This window comes from Narcine bancroftii, chromosome 12, assembly GCF_036971445.1.
Source record: "Narcine bancroftii isolate sNarBan1 chromosome 12, sNarBan1.hap1, whole genome shotgun sequence".
Classification (NCBI taxonomy): Eukaryota; Metazoa; Chordata; class Chondrichthyes; order Torpediniformes; family Narcinidae; genus Narcine; species Narcine bancroftii.
This window is the reverse complement of record NC_091480.1, coordinates 5,378,269-5,397,971: the sequence shown is the minus strand read 5'-3', so window position 1 is coordinate 5,397,971 and position 19,703 is coordinate 5,378,269. Positions and strand designations below refer to the sequence as shown.

Here is a 19,703-nt window from a genome sequence, read left to right as displayed (position 1 = left end):
AAATAGTGGAGAAGGCTCAATGTGATGATGGTCAACTTCTGCTCATGCTCTGCCCAGCTCAATCCCAACAAAGAATACACCCACTTGATCATATCCACTAACAAGTATGTCCACCAAGCTCCCAAATGAGGCAACAGCTCTTCAAAACCATTCTGGGTGACCACGGGCAAGATGCTGCAGGACGTTGGCACCACACATGCAATTAATGGTTCCCACCACGGAGAGGAAAATCTCCCGATACTCGAGAAAGCGCTCAGAAGACCATCAATAAGCAAACAGGAAATGATTTAATTACGTCTATCGATGAAAACAGGATGTAACCAGTTAAAGAGAAAGTCGAGGGCATCAGCGAGGCAGAAAACTGAAGGGTTCCAAACCTAAATACAGTTAATTTTAGATCTGATACAACACAACACTGGATTTCTGTCTAAGTCAGCTCCACTTTAACTGCTATTGTGCTGGGAGATCACCCACCATGTCGTCTGTGAGAAAAGCCTCAGCAGCGAGCCCATGTTGCATTCCGACACCAAACTTCCGGTAAAACTTGTTTGTATCATTTTCAGAGTTGAATTTGGGCAGTGATTGGTTATATCGCGGACAGTGCCGACAGAAGAGTCGATTACTCATATTTGGTCTTTAGGCCAAACGTTTTCGGCCGACTTAAATGTGATTGTTTCTTTCACCTTGTGGATTGTGAAATTACAGTCCAGAATGCATTGCTTTTATGTATAATTAATTCAGGATTTCCTGGTGGAGAAGAACTCACATATAATGCCATGTGTCATTTGTGTATCGATGCACGTGCTGAGTCTGAGTCCAACTCTTCCATAAACCTGGCTTGAGCTCTCCGTACCTCGTGTACAGTGGTCGGTGTATGGCTGTGGTGTTGGTTTGAGATCAAGAGCGACTCAATACGCAGCTTAAGGACAGAAGTGGCAACTTTTTGGATGGTCTGGATAGCACACAAAACAAAGCTTTCCACTTCTCTCAGTATAACCATGTAACTATTACAGTGCAGGCCGTATCGGCCCTTCTAGTCCCACCTACTTCCTCCCTGCCCATAACCCTCCCACCCCCCTCACATCTACGTACTCATCCAATGGCAGAATTCACCCTGCTGCAACCACCTCTTCCAGAAGGTCGTTCCACTCGGCCACCACTTATGTTACTTCTAAAGTCTTGCCCCCAACCTTTAACTTGTTCCAATCTCCCCTACCCTCAGGGGAAAGAGCCTATTCACATCTACTCTATCTATTCTATTCCCTTCATAATCCCCTCTCAACCTTCTACACTCCAATGAATAAAGACCCAGACTACTCAATCTTTCTTTGTATTCTAGATCCTGCAATCCAGGGAACATTTTAGTAAATCTTCTCTGCACCCTCTCTACCTTATTGATATCCTTCCTATAATTTGGAGACGAGAACTGCACACTTGGCCTCACCAATGCTTTAAACAGTCTCAACATCACCTCCCAGCTCCTATATTCTATGCTATGATTTATAAAGGCCAGCATACCAAAAGCCTTTTTCACCACCGTATCTACATGAGAATTCACCTTCAAAGAACGCTGAACCGTTATTCCAAGATCCCTTTGTTACACTAAACACAACTATCTGCGTGTCTTTTCTCCTTTAAGATGCCCATAAAAGGTGTTTTTGACCACTCCAGGCCATTTTTAAAATTGAAATCACTCCTGTGAAGCTGGGTTAAAGTTGCTATATTAATATACCTATGGTGATTGGTAGATGCCGGATGTGTATTTTCTGGTTGCTTGAGACCATGTTGTGTGATGTAATTTTATGCAGGTGCTATATTAATACACGGTGCTGTTGCTGAGCTTTGTTGGGCACCTTGCACCACAGGAAAACTGGACAGGGACAGGAGGATGTTTAACTGGCCCACGGTCAGGGACTGGACTCCTGCAGAGGGGTAGCCCAGGGTCAGGTACTGGACTCCTGCGGAGGGGTGGCCCAGGGTCAGGGACTGGACTCCTGACACCCCAAGATCCTAGCAACCTGGAATAAGGGAAGGCCAAACAATTTCCTGTGGCTGTTCTGTTGAATCATCTTCTTTGATGTTATAGATATGTGAATATTTATTTCCTGTCCATCTATAATTATTTCTTTTTCTGTCTCAAGGCATATTATAGAAGTCTATTGGAACCCTTCACGTTTGTAATTAGTGTATCATAGACATAGCCTTGTGTCTGCAGCAATCAAGGATTTTGATGGACTTGCATATTGTGCTGGTTTACTCATACACAGTAAAATCCCCGTTAACTAGAATTCAAGCAAACAACAAAAAACTGCATAAAATAACATCACACAACATGGTCTCAAGCAACCAGAAAATGCACTTATCCAGCATCTACCAATCACCCGGATACTGGGTTTTTTTTTGTACATCATCTGATAGAGATACGTAGCTCTTAAAATGCCCTTCAGTCCTCTGTCCACACTGACGGCCAAGCACCACTTACTCCAATCCCTTCACTTATTCCCACCAGCTGTCCTCGGATTCTGTTTATTTGCCTTTGCTTCATATTCCTTGTTGAGCTTGCCTTACTAAAATCAACCTCCTCTCCAATCTACATGTTGGAATCACAAGTTCCTTGGGGAGTGAGCTCCGATTTACCACGAGCTCAGCCTAGCTCAATCATTAGGATTATACTCCCTGTTCTGGAGAAGGCAGACAGCAGAGATAGGTTACTCTGGCAACTCGAGTGGAACTACAGTAAAAACCCCTGGTATCCGGCACCTACGGGAATTGGTATTTTCCAGTCACTTGAGACTTACTCTTACAATTCTAATACACCTGCACAAAGAATAAACAGTTTAAAAGACAATAATACTAGACTGGACTTACACTGAATAAACTTCATGTATGAATATATAAACCTTAAGCACTTTACTTGATTTTCAGTAACATTATTTGAAAACATTTAACTGTCGCTGCATCTGCAGGTTCTTTCCCCCTCCATGGAGCCACCAGAAGACTAACAATAACATTGTAGATAATTACCCCCCCCCCCCCCCCAACTTTCCCCAGGTTTACAGATCAAGCCTCTGACTGGGGCAACTCTTACTAGGCAGGGATAAGGAGATACCTTAACAGAGTCACCCCAACGGCGAGCGGCATCAACCAGCTCTTCATTCTGGGCGACATCATTACTGTTTCACACAACTTTATTCAAACAGCTGCTACGAACAAAGCCCAACCAAGGCTCTCACTGGCTGAATATTTCCTCCCATCTTCACCAAACGTTTATGTGTTCCTCAAATTTTTTGCCAGTTTCTTGAGGCTGCCGGTTGCTTGAATTCCAGATGTCAGGGTTTTTTTTTAACTGTACAAGGAGGAAGGGGGAATAGAAAGCTCTGGGACACTCATTACTCAGTAAAGGATGATAACAGTCTCTTCCTCAGTGCAGAAAGACCCAAACAGAACAGAATTCCTCCCTACAGTGGATGCCATCCCACTGGCTCCACATAAAGCCCTGGAACAGCTGGACAGCAAAGATGCATCAGGATGCTCTTTAATGGGAGGAGTCACGCGATGGAGTAGTGGCCGGACGGTGAACTCCAGCCCTCTCCAGAAAAGTCGGGAAAAACAAGAGAAAACACAAAGGCACAGAAATAAAAGTTACAGAAAAGTGAGTATAAAGGTGGAAAGAAGATGGCGACAAAAAAAGAAAAGTCGAAAGCAACGGTAAGAAGAGAGGAAGAGAAGACAAAGGAGGAAAAAGGTGAAGGCCTTACCTGTCCGAAGAGGCCCGCTGCGGAGAGAGAAACCCGCTCCCTCAGGTCGGTAAATAATGGACTACAAAAATGGCTCGCTGAGCCGAACAAAAGTGCGCAAACGCGCATGCGCGAAGTTTCGCGCATGCGCGATGCGAATGAAACAAAACACACCGACGGGAGGGGGGACCAGCTGGGGAGTCGATCTCCACAGCCGGCAACGACAGCTGCAGAACACCTGCAGCAAGAAGAGACCACAGAAGACAATAGAAACAAGATAGAAGAGGAGGAAAGGGCAACAAAGAAACAACAGATGGTCAACTCAGAGGAAGAAGAAGAGGAAGAGTATGGTGAAATAGAAGAAGAAAAGAGAGGCAAGGTAAAGGATATACTTGCTCTTATTAGAGGATACATGGAATCATTTAAAGAATGGCAAACACAGGAATTTAAGGATTTAAGAAAAAGAATAAACAACACAGAGGAGAAAATAATTAAAATGGAGATGACCTTAACAGAAATGGGAAAAAAAATGGACAAGATGGAAGAGCGGGCAGTAGCAGCAGAAATGGAGGTAGAAGACTTAAAAAAGAAATTGGAGAAATCTAATAAAAAAACTAAAGAGACACAAGAACTACTAGCTCAAAAAATAGATACAATGGAAAACCATAACAGAAGAAATAACATAAAGATAGTGGGCCTTAAGGAAGATGAAGAAGGCAAGAATATGAGGGAGTTTATAAAAGAGTGGATCCCTAAGACCCTAGGATGTCCAGAACTACAGCATGAAATGGAAATAGAAAGGGCACATAGAGTATTGGCCTCTAAACCACAACCACAACAAAAACCAAGATCTATTGTAGTAAAATTCCTAAGATATACTACAAGAGAAAAGGTACTGGAGAAGACAATGGAAAAAGTAAGAGAGGGCAACAAACCACTGGAGTATAAAGGGCAAAAAATCTTCATTTATCCAGATATAAGTTTTGAACTCCTAAAGAAGAGAAAAGAGTTCAATACAGCAAAGGCGATTTTATGGAAGAAAGGGTATAAATTTATACTAAAGCATCCAGCGGTATTGAAAATATTTATTCCAGGACAGCAAAACAGACTATTCTCGGATCCAGAAGAAGCACGAAAATTTGCAGAACAATTACAAAAATAGACTGAGGGAGGAAGACGGGTAATGAGAGTTAAAATGATCACGACTGATATGTATGTGGGTAAAGACAAAAATAGACTGAGGGAAGAAGACGGGTAATGAGAGTAAAAATGATCACGATTGATATGTATGCAGGTAAAGAGGTATAAGAGTGAATAGAGACAATGAGCATACATGAATGTATCTGTACTTAGAGGAAAATATAGATAGTATAGACAAGAATTAATAAGGGAAGGTAATGGAATAGAGAGAATAAGGAGGGAATTAAAAGAGGGACCTTTGTGACATATGAAAAGTGAAATCTTTTCTGGGGGAGGCGGGGTGGGGGGAAATAGCGGTCACTGCACAATCAGTTGACGCTTGCGAGTGGATTCGCAAATCCAAATGGAGAGGGGAGATGTGGTTGTCCGACAAGGGATAAAGGACAACTCAGGAGGTGAAGGGGAGATTGGGGATAAATAAGATAGAAATAGGAGAATAAGGAAAATGTTAGATGTTGTAGGAATGTTGTCTTATGAAGAGTTGAAAATAAGAAAACAGAAATGGAAAAGGAGGAAAGGTAATGATGGAAAAACGGAAAGAGAAGATAAACAAAATATAAAAGGGCTACGCTGAACTATATGTCTTTAAATATTAATGGAATACATAACCAAATTAAAAGGAAGAAACTACCAAATTTAAATGAATAAATGTATTCCATTAGAAAAAAAAATAACATATTGGTTAAGAAATAATATTGAAATATTCGAACAAGTATAGGAGCCTTACATTAAATACAATAGCGAAAACCTACCGGGGACAAACATTACCTAAGTTGATAGAAGGAGAAGGAAAGAAAAGAATGGACTCAGTAGAATTTCTGGTGTAATTTTGTTGAATGACAACATTGTCTGACTGGATTAATGCAACCTAGATTGTATACCTAAAATGGATGAGAGGGGGGGGTGGGGGGGTGGTTTGGGAGGAAAGGGGGGGGGGGAGAAAAAGTCACTGTATATGTGTGAAAAGAAATAGTGTATATCATGGCTAATGTGATTTATGGTGTGAAAAATAAAAAAATTTAAAAAAAAAAAAAAAAAAAAGGATGCTCTTTAATGACTACAGTTCGGCATTTAACACCATCATCCTCTCAAAAGTGATCATCAAACTCCAAGACCTGGAATTCAACACCCCATTGTGTAATTGGATCCTTGATTTACTCACCTACAGACCACAATCAACGAGAAATGGTAAGAACATCTCCTCCACAAACTCCATCAGTACTGAAACACCACAGCGCTGTGTTCTTAGCCCTGCTCTACTTGCTTTACATCTAGGAATGTGTGGGTCAGTACAACAACAACACCATCTAGAAATTTGTCAACAATACCACAGTAATGCATTGTATAAAAAGAAGCAATGAATCAGCATACAGATGGGAAGTTGAAAACTTGTCCAAATGGTGCACCAACAATAACCTCGCACTTAAAGTCACCATAACCAAGGAGCTGATTGTTAACTTCAGGAAGGGAAAACCAGATAGTACGATCCAGTGATCATTGGGGGATCAGAGGTGGAGAGGGTGAGCAAATTCAAGTCCATGGGAGTCACCATCTCAGAGGATCTTTCCTAGACCCAACACACAAATAGCATTATGAAGAAAGCATTTTAGCGCCTCAACTTCCTCAGGAGCTTGTGGAGGTTTGGAGTGACATCAGAAATCCAGGCAAATTTCTACAGAGGTGTGGGGGAAAGTGTGCAGATTGGCTACGTCACGGTCTGGTATAGGAACACCAATACCGCAGAGTGTAAAGCCCTCCAAAACGTAGTGAACACAGCCCAGGACAACACAGGCAAAACCATCCCTACCATCGAGAGCATCTACAGGGAATGCTGCCGTCGGAGAGCATGATGGATCCACATCACCCAGCACATGCTCTGTTCTCACTGCTGCTATCAGGAAAGAAGTCTCGTGCCACAAGACTCGCCTCACTAGGTTCAGGAACAGCTGCTCCACCTCCACCATCCTCAACAACAAACTCAATCAAGGACTCATTTAAAGACTCTTACACTTGATATTTTTCCTCTCTGTATTGCACAGTCAGCTTGTTTACATTCATTATCTGTTTACAGTCCTTTGTTTGGTTATATGTTCACACTGTCGACAGTATTTTTTCCACTACAAATTAGTAGTGATTCTGCTGTACCCGCAGGAAAAGAATTTCAGGGTTGTATGTGATGTCATGTATGTATCTGACAATAAATCTGATAAATGATTCATCTAAAAATAGGAAACTCCCTGGCAATGCACTGAAAAGTCAGCCTGGGTCTTGACCTGGGTCGAGCGAGTGCCAAACTCAGTCCCTTCTCGGACTGAGTCCATGGAAGAGTATTAGCCGCTGAGCTACAGTTGATCGAGCAAAGCCTTGCGGATTAGTCTACGACTCCTTGAGACACCAAGATAACCCGTGAGCAAGTGGCAGGAGGGGGAGATAGTGGGGTGGGGAAATTAAAATTAGAAATAAATATGTTTTAGAAATACAACAAAAATGAGACAAAGGAGCTCTCAGATTGCAGGCAGCCTGTCTGCTGAGAAGGGAGATCGACCGGACAGTAATCCATGAATGGTGAATGCTCTCAGTTTCTAAACTAGGAGTTGGCAAACAGGAAGCTCTGTTTCCACACAGTCAAGCCCCAGGCAGACTCAGCCAAGGTCTCCCCCACCCCTCTTTCTCTTTCTTTCTCTCTCTGTTTGGAAAGACGGAGCAAAGGAAGTGCAGAGATCTTCCAGGAGGCAGAAAGTAAATAATAAAGTCAGGGACTTGGAGGGCAGCTTGCAGCCTTAAGAGACAAGAAGCAGGAGAGAGGATCTATGGATGCACATCTCGAGTGTGCACCTTGCAAATGGCACTGATCCAAGCCGTCCAGACACTCAGGAATTCAGCAGCCACTGCCTCCAACAATCAGCAGCTGAATCGTTAACCTAGCCTCTTGCTTGAACTGGGGCAATTCCCACTATGACTGGACTGTATTAACTCTGTCAGGAGAACACTTCACCCAGTGGGTCAAGAATAAAAGTGTAAATGTGGAACATCAGGCTCATTCAGAATTATTCCTGATCCCTTGCTCTGGCTGTTTAAAGAGATCTGGATCATCACACTGAATCTGGATCTTGCTCTGATCTGCATCTTAGCAAACAGTGGAAACGATTTTCTGTGTGTGTGTGTGTGTGTGTGTGTGTGTGTGTGTGTGTGTGTGTGTGTGTGTGTGTGTGTGTGTGTGTGTGTGTGTGTTGACTGTCTGTGTGCAGATCTTGGTCTCTGAAGATAGGAAAGAGGTGTCCAAAGCCTCTGGAATTCCCATTCCTCTACCTTTCCTCCATCACAACACAGACATTCACCAATTTGCTTCACATTGGCACTTCTTTCTAAAACTGCAACAGGAGAAACACAGCTGACGCACTTGTTAAAGTCCACGTGGGTGTGACACCTGGAATAACGCACATGCCTGCTGTTCTCCAAGGCAGTCCCTTGGGATCAAGGTGACCTATTTCTGGTTCTGTGGGTGCTGGGGTAGCAGATGAGACCTGTGTGGTGCCAGGAATCAGATCAAAGTCAATCAGCTCTCCCATGACTTTACTACATGATGGAGTCAGCTTGAGGGGTTCACTGGCATATCCCAACTCCTAATTGAAATTGCGTCGCCCCTCTCGTGACTGTCGCTCAGTTACACCCAATTGACCCTTGGCAAATCCTGTGAACATTACAAGGTGCTGGAGGGACTCAGCAGGTCAGGCAGTGTCCATGGGTAGAAATGCTTCGTGTTGGGACCCTTTATTCAGACCCTGCTGATTGACCATTTCTACCCATAGATGTTTCTGATCTGCTGAGTTCCTTCAGAAGCTCTTTGTTTGCTCAAGATTCCAGTATCTCCAGTCTTTGGGTTTCTCTGCAACCAAAAATTAAGGCAATTTTTGAACAATGAATTTTCTAAGTTCATAAGCGTCTTAGAGAACAGAAACATTGCCCTTTGGCTAAGCTTGGTCCTGGTTTTCCAACAGCCAGTCCAACTTGCTTGCATTTGGCCAATATTCCACTAAACCTTTCCAAGCCCTGTCCATGCCGACATGTCTTCTGGCAGCTCAGTCCATACGCCCACCTTTCCACTCTCACTGAACGTCGATGCTCTCTTGTTCTGGACTCCGCTACCATTGCAAGACTGTGACCATCTACCTTATTTATTTACATCTCTCACATAAACCTCGAAAAGGTCACCATTCAGCCTTCTAAATTCCAAGGAAAAAAAATTCCCAGCCTATTTGGCCTCTCCTGATAACTCGTCCTCCCATCCCAGTAACATCGTGAATCTTTTCTGCATCCTTTTTCAGCTAAGCTGCATCCTTCCATGAGCTGTACCATCAAAGCTGTCAATCAGTGACGAGGTCAGAATTCCTACTGTGATCAGCTCCTCAGTCACTAGGAGGAGGTCCTTGGTGATGCCTTTCTCTCTGCTAATTGAGAGCAGACAGCAATAACTGCAATCAGGTTCATGATCACAGTTACAAGGATCAAAAATGAAGAACATGAACGCACAGTCACAAAAACACCTTGACTGACACACACACAGTAGGAGACACCAGGATCAGGGTTGGGAATAGACCAGTTCACCGCCTCAGGCCTGCTTGGCCATTCATCCACTCTTGGCCTTTGGCCCAATTTCCTGCCCTCGCTCTATACCTATCGACTTCCTTGTAGATCAAATGTTGGTCATTCTCTACTTAAAGTATATTCAATGATTACACACCCACAGCTGACTGGGTAAAGTATGCCAAAGATTTTGTAACCCTGTGAGAGAGGAAACTTTTTATTTCCATCTATAACTGCACCCCTTATGGTGAAACCAAGGGTGATGTTCTGGATACCCCCACTCAGGGAAACATCCTCAGTATTTCCACCCCCTTTAGAATTGTCCACATTCAGTAACATCACCTCATTCTGCTGAACTCCACTGTCAACTCAGCCTCAATTCATACATCCAAGAAATCAACTTACTGAACATTCTCTACCCTTCCTGCCAACGATGCCGTCTTCCTTACATACGGAGACCAATACTATACCAGGCACCCTTTAAAATCGCATCAAAACCTAACCTATCTTTAATAATTCATGGTCCTTGCAATAAAGGCCAACGTTCCACGTGCCTTCCTGTTACTTCCTCTTCCTGCACACTGACCCTTTTCATGCACGGGGATCCCCAGATCTCTTCATGCTGCGACATTTTCTACTCTTACTCCTGACACGATGATTTTTTTAAAGAAATTCTTCCTTTCAAACTAGATACTTTTTCTCTCATCGTATGCCATCTGCCAGCTTCTTGCCCACTTACCGAACCTCCCAATGCTCTTCTGTGGGGTCCTCCTGGTAATTACAACCCCACTGAACTCAGCAAGTTTATCTTCTGAGAACTCAGTCCCTTCATTTCATGAATACAGATTGGGTATAGTTGAACCCAGCACTGATCCCTTGGCAACCCACAAGTCACTGACTGCCAATCCCTAAAAAATGACTTATTTATCCTGGCACTGTTTCCTGTCAGTTATGCATTCCCGGGCAACGTCGGTACACACCCAACTGTGTGCAGAAACCTCATGCAAGACATCCTATTTAATTCATTCTGGAAATCCAAATACACTACATCTACTAGTTCTCTTTTATCAATCCTGTTCGATACACCTCAAAGAAACTGACAAAAAAAAATCACTGCTTCCCTTTTAGTGAATCATGTGGGCTTGCATGTTGTCTTGGTCCTTGAAATGCCCTGCTGTGACCTCCTTAATCACCAGGCACATACACACACGTGTAAATATGAAGGTCCTAAGTTTACGTTCCTCTTGTAAATAAAGCACATGCTTTATCTTTCCCCAGTGATTAATTAGCTTTAAATGAAAATATTTGTACAGTCTGGAATCCCTGCCTGAATAATTCCAAAGAGTTTGTGGTAATGCTGTCAGAGAAGATTCAGACAGAGGAGTCTGTCAGTCAATCACAGCCCCTGCAATATACCAGATGGGAGCTTTACACACCATTCAACCTCACAGGTGATTCACCAGAAACTTGCATACGTGGCACTATTTATTTTAACACAACACTTTGAAAGAAGCACAGGGGTGGATGAAAGACAACCAGTACCAGTTTGGAGACAGTCTTAACCAAGGGAAACGGCCTGATATGAAGATGCCTCCTGTCATCCCTGGATGCTGCCTGACCTGCTGAGTTCCTTCAGAATGTGGTATGTTGTAGCAGTCAGCATTGTTCCTGGTTAGTTTGGAAATTTTTACATTTTAATTTTTAAATATAGACGTACAGGCCCTTCTGGCCCATGAGCCCGTGTCGCTCAGTTACACCCACTAGACCTATGTTTTGAAGGGTGGGAGGAGTCCTTCCCCGTCCGATTTGCTCTTATTCACTTCAGCAGGCACCTCAACAATTCCACATCCATGCTCCTCACGGGCTGCTGAGGAAAGTAAATCACGTGGTCCCCATCATCTACCTCTCTTGGGACACAAGTAGCTTCATACTGTGGAGCTGCACTAGGAACACATTCACTCCCGTTCTTTGCTCCAATTTCCCGACTGACCCTCTGATCGCACGTTTGGCCCGCCTCTAACTCCAGTGGTCCACACATTGCAATCATGTCATAGCTGTACAGATGTTGCTGTGTATGAAGTTTGTACACTCTCCTCATGACTGTGAACTTTGCCCAAATGCTCCAGTTTTCTCCCATGTCCCAGAAAAGTGGTCTCAAAATTAATGCTAATGGAAGAAGTATCCCTAGGAGCTGATGGGCACGTGAAAGAGAATAAATTGGAAGGAAATAAGTGGGGGGAAGGGGGACCAAAGGGAATGCTGTTCTGGGAGCCAGCATGGACCCAGTGGGCCAAATATCCTCAAATCTTGTTGTAGATAAACAAACTCTCCAAGAAACATCTCTGGTGGATTTTGATCATTTTAATGAGTAAGCCCTTAGCTTCTTGTACCTTGGTCCCTATGGTCTTGGATTCTCTCCTTGTCCCCTGTTCGCCTCTTTCTGCTTGAAATTCTAAAGTCTCCTTCTACCCCCAGCTGATGGGTTTGAGTCAGAGGTTCAGTCTAGCCACCCTACAGCGACTGCAGCTCCACTTGTCCTCTCTGCCAGGGAATTACACTGTCGGGAAAACCATCCTTCAGGTCAAGCCAAAACATTGAATCCCATCTACCTGTTTAATTTTTTTTTAATTTTAGACATATAGCACATTAACAGACCCTTTCGGCCCAAGAGCCTGTGCCCTCCTAATTACTCCCAATTGACCTACAACCCCCAGTACATTTCAGAATGATGAGAAGAAACCAGAAGCCCTGGGGAAAACCCATGCAGACACAGAGAGAACGTACAAACTCCTTACAGGCAGCACAGGATTCGAACCCAAGGCCTGGTTGCTGGCGCTGTAACAGCGTTGCACTAACCACTACACTAACTGTGCTGCCCTTAAAATCAGGGACTCTGTAGAACAGCAGGGGGTCCTACTATCCTGGCTACTCTTTATCCCTCAGTGATGATATGGAAGGGACCCTCTTAAAAACTGAGGTAATAGATTTTTTCGTTGTCAGGATACAAATCCAGGGGTTGACTGTTAACTGACAAATTACCCAAGATCTAATTCAATGGCTATGAAACAATGGAAAATACTAAAGAACAATGAAGCCCAATCTGGATATGGTGTAATCTGTATGCACACCTAGACAAGTTCTCGAATCGCCAACGCATGAAAGTCTACAGAGCCCATCTGGGTAAATGGGATTAACAAGAGTTTGTTCAAAGTTGAAATTTATTGTCATGTCTGTCCTCTGACATCAGACACAACCATGAGATTTTTTTTCCTGTGGGCCAGACAGAATTTCTACTTATCGGTTACTGTGCACTGTTCTCAAGAAAAGATACGTAAAAGAGAGAAAAATGGAAACAAACTGTCCAATACAGAAAAATATATTCAGTAATAAATAAAGTGCAAAGTAAGAGTCCTTAAATGAGTCCCTGATTGAGTTTGTTGTTGAGGGGTCTGATGGTGGACGGGGAGCAGCTGTTCCTGACCCTGGTGGTGTGAGTCCTCAGTGTTTCTGATGTCATACCTAACCTCTGCAACCTCCTGAGGAAGTCGAGGTGCTGACATGCTTTCCTCATGATGCCATTAGTGTGTTTGGTCCAGGAAAGATCCTCCAAAATGGTGACTCCCGGAAATTTAAATTTGCTCACCCTCTCCACCTCGGATCTCCCAATGATCACTGGATTATACACCTCTGGCTTTCCCTTCCTGAAAGTCACCTCCTTAGTTTTGGTGACATTGAGTGTGAGGTTGTTGTTGCACCATTCAGCCAAGTTTTCAATCTCCCTCCTGTCTGCTGACATCCCCTTCCTTTATACAACCCACTACTGTGGTATCATTGGCAAATTTGTCAATGGTGTTATTGTCATACCAAGCCACACAGTTGTAGGTGTAAAGTGAGTAGAGCAGGGGACTAAGAACACAGCCATGTGGTGCTCTGGTACTGAAGGAGATTGTGGAGGAGATATTCTTACCAATCCTCACTGATTGTGGTCTGTAGATGAGGAAATCCAGCATCCAATTACACAGTAGGGTGTTAAGTTCCAGGTCTTGGAGTTTGCTGATCAGTTTTGAGAGGATAATGGTGTTAAATGCTGAACTGTAGTCGATAAAGATCATCCTGATGTATGCATCAGTGAGATGGCTACACAGGTGACATTTACATGATAGTCCAAAGGGTCTGTTTCTGTACTATTCTGGGATTCATGCATTCACGTTGAATGGACTGCTAATAACTAGAAGGCACTACATTTTAACACGTTGCTCCTGTGTGATGAATTGCTTTATTTGCAGATCTCTGCTACAGCTGGGTGCATACAGTAACTCTCTTGCACATGCACGTGAGCTGCTGGGTTTGTCTAGCCCTCTGGCAAAGGTGCAGAATAAACCTTGAGGTTTGAAGAGTTATGTGCTCAGCTGAAACGGTGGCTCCTCCCAACAGAGGGTCCCTTTCATCTCTCTCAAGGCAGTGATGTACCCGACCCAATCCAAGACGCTGCTCCTTCCACATCCAAAAGGATTTAATTAGCAAGAGCGGAAAAGGGCCCCAGTTCAATGCTGGGCTAGCCACACAAAAACATCTCACACACACGGAGAAGGCAATCTTGGCCGCAGTTGGTTCAAAGTAGGTACCTGTTTAAGGCCGTGACTGCTCAGCTGCATTCACTTTGACAAGACAACCAAACTACTCCTTGCACCAGATTCTTCTCTTTAAAACAAAGGATGAAAAACGTGCACTTCTATGCCATTCTTACTGACCTCTGGGCTTCACAGCTAATGAAATGCAGCATCTCCTCTGGAGCTGAAAACACAGCAGCTCTGCAGCAATGCCCAGAACAAATGCCTCTCCAGATGTTGATTGAGGGGTATACAAGTGCCTGGATCCCCTTTACCCTTCCTTACTTCTGAATTTTTTTTAAAAAATGCTGCAGCTGATGACCCAGCCTAGTGTTAACAGGGCCAAAACAGTGGCCAGTGAAGCCAGGGTTCTGCCCTGAAGACCCCATTTCACTTTTTACATATCTCACATGCTATTTTGGGGGCTGTTATGAATGTATAAAAAGTGTATTAATCTTCTGATGGAACCTGGTAAAATCCCATTCATAGAGCTCGATAAACACTTCGACCTCTGTAGCCCAATCCAAAGTTTACTTAACAGCTATTATATTTTATTGCCTTAAAAAAATGTAGGTTCCTGCACTTTGCACCACAGAGTACAGTATGCATCCACATTAGACCACAATCAGAAGGGTGAAAGCAGGAGAATGTCTCTCACAAAAGATAGGATGAAAAGCTTAATTTGCCAGGGTTTGAAAAACAGAAATTGAACAAAATGTAAACCCACAGTTAGCATCTCATATCCGGACTGTGGCAGACATAATGAAATGTTGACTAATACCCAAAGGTTACCACCTTGATACCGTTTCAGCCACATCCACTTTATTTTGGTAGAAAGTACTGCACAATACCAGCAAAGATGTGGCTGCACATGTAGATATTAAATGCAAACATTTGGCAACATTCATGGACCAAGAACAAGCATCAACACCATTCTGGACTTCCACCTTGCTGCTCTAAATGGTCAAGTTACTCCTAAACATAATGACTTGGTCAATGAAGCAAGAAGACCTCTCACCACTCCAGCTCTCTGTGTCGCCACTTTCAGGGACCAAGTCCTTGTGCCCCAATGAGGAGACTTCCAGCATTAGTGCTTCAGAGATGTCCTTTTTCTTTAACAATGCCCTCCCCTCTACAACCCATGGTGGGTTCTTAAGCGGGTCTCCTGCACTTGCCACACTTCCTCTCTCACCCTCTCTGATCCCAGACAGAACATGGACAGGGATACCCCCCAACTTCACCTTTCACTCTCCCTGTCTCCACATTCAATGATCACCCTTCACAACTATTATCTGCAATGAGATTCCACCACCAGACACATTGTCCCTACATTCCAAAAGGATCACTTCTTGGCCAGCTCCCTGGTTCATTCTTCACCAGCTAGCCTTCCTAATGGAACCGTCCCTCACAAACATAGGGATGAGACAGCCCCCCTTTCCCATTACTCTGGAACCCACAGAATCCACCCCCCCCCCCCAATAAGGCATTGTTTCACGTGCACTCCCTCCAGTTTAGGCACCGCATTTAGTTCTCAGGATGCAGCCTCCTCGACATGAGAGAAACCAGAATAAACTGGTCATCACTTTACTGAACACCACTATTCTGTCTGGAAGGGATCCCGAAGTTTCTGGCTGTTTGTCACTGGAATTCCCCATCCCCCTATGCTGTGAACCTCCTACACAGTTGCATAAGGGCTAACATTAGCCTGGGGAGCCCAATCTTCACTCTTGAGTCTCAAATTCAAAAATGTCAGAACTATTGGACGACTTACTTAACCCAGTTTTTTTCCATAGATGATGCCTAATCCATTGTACCTATCTAGATTGTTTCAGATTTCTTGTATCTGCATCTCAGGGGTCCTCCCCTCTCCAATCCCCTCATGTATCTCTTGCCTTCCATTAGACAGATCAACTCCAATCAAGAAGCATTCAGGCCCCCCTCGGAGGCAGCACCCAAAGTACATTTTTCTGGATATTCATTTTATTCCCTCTTCCTTCTTAAAACACTGATTTCCACTTCTGATGAGGTTCACTGATCCGAATTGTTAATGTTCTTTCTCTCTCTACATACTCTCGTCTCGTGTCAGTCATACAGATACGTGCTGAGTACCTTCAAGAGTTTCTATTCTCAATATTTTGGGTGATAAAGGACAGCACCCCTCTCTGTCACTGGATTCTGGGCTTCCTAATGGAAAGAGCACTGTCTTTCTGGGTTGGCAACAGAACATTAGGCACCATCACTCTGAGCCCTGGCACACCTCGGAGCTGCATGTACAGCCCGCTTTTCTTCTCACGACTCACTATCCATAATTAGCTGCTGTCTATCCAAATACTTGTATATCCAAGCTCTTCAAACACTTTCCAATAACTTAAATATTGCTGACATTAGGCTCACCTGCTTGTAATTTCCCAGTAAAAACACGATGCAGAAACTCGGTAGGTCAAACAATGCACTTGACATCGCAAAGATTGAAAGATACATGGCCAACATTTCAGGCTTGAGCCCTTCATCAAGTTGTAATTTCCCCAGATTATTTTCAGAGCCTTTTTGAACAACAGACTGGTTTTAGTAGTGACTGTAGTCACAGTTTGGTCACAATAAGTTGGCTAGATTTCTTTCTTTGAAGTTTGTTAATGAATAAAATAAAATTTGCTGCAACATCCCGTGGTTCTCGTCACCATTATTAGTTCCTTACTCCATATTAATATTTTAAATTTAAACTCCACAGCTTTAGGGAACTTCACCTTAAGCCTCAAGATCAACAGCCTATAGGTAGACAACTGTGTTGGGAGAAAACCAGAACTGCTGGAGGAACTCAGCTGTAACATCTATAGGAGGTAAAGATATAAACTGGTGTCTCAGGCCTGAGCCCTTCTTCAAGGAATAAACATAAAGCAGGCAGGCATCGCAATAAACTCTGCGAGAGAGGTTGAAGGATGGGAGGGGACGAGTCCAGACCAAAAGCAAAAGACGTTAACTGCATTTGATGAGAGGAAAGGTGAGAATTGATTTTGGCTCTTTGAAAGGAGATGGATGGAAAAACCAGGGTGGAGGGGGGTAGCGGGTATTAGAGAAGTTAATGTTGACGCCGTCCAATTGGAAAAGGAGATGTCGTTCCTCCAATTTGCAGGTGGTCTCAGTCTGGCAGTGCATGAGACCGTGGACAGACATATCACTCCTGGGTTTAGAGGGACCTGGTTTTTCTTGTACATGAATCGCTGAAGATGAATGTGGCAGCCACAGTCATCAGTTACGAAGGCAATTGGTATGAGGGCTCCAAACATGAACTGTTTCTCTCTTGACAGATGCTGTTTAACCTGCTCCTCATTTTCTATTTCCCTGTCAGATTTTCAGTCTCTGCAATTTTTTTATTTTTGGATGTGGGTAGTAAACCTTTTGAGTTCTCTCCCTGAGCTTGGATTTTCAGTCTCTGAAAATATCTTCCCTAACTAACTATATACTAGTTCAGGACCATAAAAAGATCTGTTCTCAGGATTGAAACATCATCTTTTTTAACTGAAACATCACTGCATCTTTTTTAAAATGTTATCGATCTATCCCTTTGTAGGGACTGCTGCGGCCATGTTATCGAGTAAAGAGACATCCACACAGCGGGAGGATGAACCAAAGAATGACTTTATTGGTTTGAATTTGCCATGTCTCCGTGCTGGCCCACCCACTTCTGGTGACCGACCCGCCAGCTTCTGGAAGTGCCGTTATCACGTCACAGTGTCACTCTCCGGCCAGCGGGCCACTATGCGGAAGTGGGGGGACTCCTTAACCTGCACGTTGCAGTAAAGGGGAGCCTGCACCATCTTGGACTGGCCATGTGTTGTGGCGATTCAGCTCATTTACTCGCGCGGTCGCTCAGCCCACTACACCTTTATATTTATTATCCCATTTTTTTCTGTCTTAGCACATTGTTGTAATTTAATGTGTCCTATTGTAATTGGTGATTCTTCCATATCAGTTTGGCTGCAGCAAGTAATAATTTCAGTGCATCTGTACATTGCACAGTGGATATGACAATAAACTCTCATTATTGATGATTGTTTGATATTAAAGAAATGAGGGAATATTGTCAGTGGTTCTGAGATATAAGATCAACTATGACTTTACTGAATGGTGGAGCAAACTTCAAGCTAAATGGCCTACACCGGTTTATATTTCTTGAGAAAATTAGAGCTTGACTATTCAAAAATAATTGAGAAGTATCTTTACAAGGGGGTAACAAAAAGCTGGAGCTCTTCCCAAAGTTCTATGGGTCCAATGCTTTCAGAATGTTATGGGGTAAAGACAAGGAAGTTAGTGTTGTGCTACAAATCATCAAATGTTTTCAGTGAATAGCAGGGGAACATTGAAGGGTTGACGATGTTCACATTTCAGATGGAGGAACTCAGCAGCCATGTTTTGGGTCGGGACCATTTTCTATGCATATGTATTCTGATACTGTTACAACTATGTGGTTTTTCACAAGATCTTTTAATTCTCTGTGCACAACACAGGAAACAGAGGGGTTTAGGATATGGTCTGTTTGATATGGCGTGGGAAATTCAGCTCAGATGGGAAATTTAAATTCAATTAATTAACTGGCTCTGGAATGAAAATCCAGTGTCAGTGTTAACTATGAAAATATCAGTTTGCCAGTAAACTTGTGACTGACCAATTCCTTCCAAGGGAAATTTGTTTTTCTTGCTCCACAGAGATATGTGAAGCTCCATGTCAAAGGCATGGGGGGGGGGGGGGGGCATCTCTGAGATGGACCACAATGGACAACCTAAAGTGGGCCAGAAAACCTCCAAACTCCACCAAACCATGACTGATCAGCCCACACGATGCTCACTGATAAAAGCTGGACTTGTCCCTGATGTTCACATCCATGAAAGAACAATAAAATGTCCATGAATTGTCGATGATACAAAAAGGATGGGATTTTTGAGCAGAGAGAAGGATGTAAGGAACTTCCAGGCAAGCTGAAAGGTTCGACAGATGGAATAAAAAAGAAATATGAGCAGGAGTTGTTGAGGCAGCTCACGCTGCTCCTCTTGGGAGCCAAGATGGTTGATACCCCTTTTGAAGCAGGTGGGAACAATGAGAAGTTGAAAATGTCCATGAACACTCTGTCTGGTTGGATGATGTAGATTTTCAGTCCTCTGCCAGGTATGCAGTCAGGGCCTGACACCTTATGAGGGCTCACCCTCTTGAATGATGTTCTGATGTTATCCTCAGAGACAGGCATCACAGGGTTCTCAGCCTTTTCAGGGATTCTAGTAGGCACTGTTTGGTTCTTCTTTTCAAGGAAGGAACAGAAGATGTTCAGCACATCATGTAGTGAAGCATCACAGCCATCTACAGTGTTTGCCCTTGCTTTGTAGGCTGTAATGGCCTGCACTCCCTGCCATAACTGGTGTGTATGTTTCTATCTCTAGCTTCCTCCAGAATTGCCACTTTGCTTCAGAGATGGCCTTTTCCAGGTCATACCTGGACTTCTAGTAAAGATCTTGTTCCCCAGCCTTGTTCTCGCCCTCAGCAGGTTGCAGATTCTCTGATTCATCCAGGGCTTCTGGTTGGG

The 19,703-nt window shown here is 43.6% G+C and overlaps 1 protein-coding gene and 1 long non-coding RNA gene across 7 annotated transcripts in view; one reads left to right on the top strand and one right to left on the bottom strand.

Annotated features, from left to right (window-relative positions):
* The window catches only part of LOC138746838 (zinc finger protein GLIS2-like), a 274,859-nt gene that overhangs the window by 72,089 nt on the left and 183,067 nt on the right, over positions 1-19,703 (bottom strand). The gene's annotated exons all lie outside the window — the stretch shown is intronic.
* On the top strand, positions 330-18,150 carry LOC138747017 (uncharacterized). Of its 2 annotated transcripts, none has more exons than XR_011347236.1 (3): positions 330-537; positions 16,860-16,968; positions 17,700-18,150. It is a non-coding gene; the product is annotated as an uncharacterized lncRNA (long non-coding RNA). The 2 variants fall into 2 exon arrangements; XR_011347235.1 differs by lacking the exon at positions 330-537 and adding an exon at positions 11,045-11,163.